Below are 2,804 nucleotides of genomic sequence, written 5' to 3'. Positions count from 1 at the left end.
TTAAGGTTCTCTCTCTCTCTCTCTCTCTCTCTCTCTCTCTCTCTTCCTCTATCCCTTCCCCACTTGTGCACACACTCTCTCTCTCTCAAAAAAAAATAAAATAAAAAATGTGTATAGAATAGGCATAAAGAAATTTTATTATCTACTTAATACTAGCATGAGAAAAAAAATCAGAAGTGTAGTAATAAAATACAACTGAAACTTAGTCTCAGGGTCAGGAAGTGGTGGGGTTTACAGCAAACTGGAGAGAAAAAGTTCCATCTAAAGGCAAAAGTCATAGTCTGTTGTCTCAAGCAGGATCTGAGATGGACTGTTGCCAGACCTTTTAATTTAAAGAAGCTGAAACTCAGGATTTTAAAAAAATACCTAATTTTTACCTGCTGGGAGTTGAATTAAAACTTAAGACCTGTGTGCTCGCTTCGGCAGCACATATACTAAAATTGGAACGATACAGAGAAGATTAGCATGGCCCCTGCGCAAGGATGACACGCAAATTCGTGAAGCGTTCCATAAAAAAAAAAAAACAAAAAAACTTAAGACCTGTGACTTGGGGGGAGAAAGGAAACTTATGAGAGAAGTAGGGGGAAAGATATAGAATGAGATAAGAATGAGTGCACCGAGACAGAATTTGGATCCACAAAAGAACAGTACTGTCATGTGGAAAATCTAAGCTGTGACCAGAAATGATTTTTAAAATTTTTCCTAGCATGTAGGACAAGAAGAAAAGTGAGGGACATGACTAGAAAAAAGGATGATTGATAATGAAGAATGGAGATTAAAGATTAAGCTAACAGTTATGTTCTTTGAATTTGGAACAATAACAACAAAAGGTAATTGAAAAGAAATTATAACCAAAGACAAAATTGAAGAAAATGTCCAACACTGGTATCATGATAGATTAGTTGTAAAATGTCTCCAATTCTCCATCCTCCTCAAATTTATGCCCTTTGCAACCCCTCTCATCAATAGGTAGATTCTATTTTCCCAACCCTGAATATGAGATGCTCCTGTAACCTACTTTGACCAATAGCATGTAGCATAAGTAACAATGTGCCAGGTGTCAGGAGGCCTTGGGACCTTCTATTCTCTTTCTTGATATTCCATCACTACCATGTGAACAAGCCTGAGCTAGCCTACTGAAGGATGCACATCAGAGAAAAATCATCCTATCTGAGGCCAATTGCCAATGAATGTGCTAGCTGATCTCCATCACACAAGCAGCTAAAGAAGAGCAGCCAATATTAAGTCCCATCATCAGAACCACCCAGCTGAATCATAGATGCCTGAGCAATCATTAAATGCTTATTATTTTAACTTTCTAAGTTTTGAGGGTGGTTTGTTTATGCAGCAACAGCCCACAGATGCAGGTAGTACCAGAATGAACCAACCATATCCCAGGCACAATGAATAGAAACATATTTACACTTAGATGAAAACATAGACTATGTAAAAAAAAAATTCTATAAGCAACCAGATGGTGGAAGAGGATGAGAATAAAGAAGAAGGAAGAGAGGGAGGGGGAAGAGGTAGAGAGGAGAAAACATATTATTACACCATACGGTCATAAAATTAGACGGCCTCTTATTTTTCCTCTGAAAAACTAAATGCAGAAACAAATTCAAGATTAAAATGTGAAAAGTAAAAAAAAAATACATATATGCTACAAATCTGTACAAAACCAAGTTGTACATTGAGATGATAGAAAAAAATATTTTATATATGCAAAGATATGGGAATTATTCTCTCCATTTTGGGGGGAAACTTACCAAAGATGTATCTTTGATGTGCTAAATTACACAAAATTCTATTAATTGTTTTTAAATAGCTACTATTTTACCAATTTAAAATGTCCTTTCATGTCTCCCAAATAATAAGAAAGTAAATAAAATTATTATTTTAAGTGATTAATTACTCCTGTGCCAAGCACTGTTTGTACTTTACATACAGAATTTCCTATTTACAACATCCCTAAAAATTAAAATCAAATCTTATTTTAGTAAGAGCATCAAGAATGGAAAATTTTTGGTATACAACAATTGGTGATCAGCATTGACAATAGCTAAAAACTGACTTACAATAAAGTAATTGCTATAAGTTTGGATCCAAATGTAATACCAGTGCCAAAATTTGCTGTTAAAGGAGAATATGTGGCATGTAGTATGTATTCATGGTTTGAAAGTCTATATTATATTGAAAATACTTGGAAATTATGGTGTGGGAGGAATAATGATATGCTAAGTTCCTCATCTTGTGGATTTCTTTTTAATTTGATACAGAAATATTTATTTAGAAATTCGTGTTTAATTAAAAATATAATATATATTTTTGAATTACTGGGTAACTAGCAAAGACAAAATTCATATGGCAAAAGACAGAAAACAAAATGACAATAAAATATAAACCCAAAACAAAGAAAACAGATGGCAAAAGCAAAACTAAGCATACCACATGTTAGTAAACACAGATGATGTATACTCCTTTATAAAAGTGAAGGATTATGTAATTGCTTTAAAAATATTTAATTCATACCTGGGATGTACCTTAAAAATTAAATAGAAATTTTGAACATAAAAATATGGGAAAAGATTTATTAGACAAATGTTACTACAAATATAGTCACAACATTAAGTTTAAGGTGAATGTTTTTATATGTATAATATAAAAGGGTAATATAAAGAAACCCACAAAGTTATAAACATTTATGCAAGACATGTCAGAGCATCTAAATCTATGAAGGAAAAACTAGAACTACAAGAAAAATTGATAGCAGCATAATTGTATAAGAAATTTAATGCCTCTTATGC

At 32.8% G+C, this 2,804-nt stretch overlaps 1 non-coding gene across 1 annotated transcript; it reads left to right on the top strand.

The window, feature by feature from the left end:
* Window positions 1–410: 410 nt before the first annotated feature.
* LOC122482222 lies at window positions 411–517 on the top strand. The gene has a single exon (XR_006297029.1). It is a non-coding gene; the product is annotated as a U6 spliceosomal RNA (small nuclear RNA).
* The last annotated feature ends 2,287 nt before the right edge of the window (window positions 518–2,804 follow it).

Source organism: Prionailurus bengalensis, chromosome C1, assembly GCF_016509475.1.
Source record: "Prionailurus bengalensis isolate Pbe53 chromosome C1, Fcat_Pben_1.1_paternal_pri, whole genome shotgun sequence".
In the NCBI taxonomy this organism is placed as follows: domain Eukaryota; kingdom Metazoa; phylum Chordata; class Mammalia; order Carnivora; family Felidae; genus Prionailurus; species Prionailurus bengalensis.
This window is presented reverse-complemented; position numbering and strand designations above follow the sequence as displayed.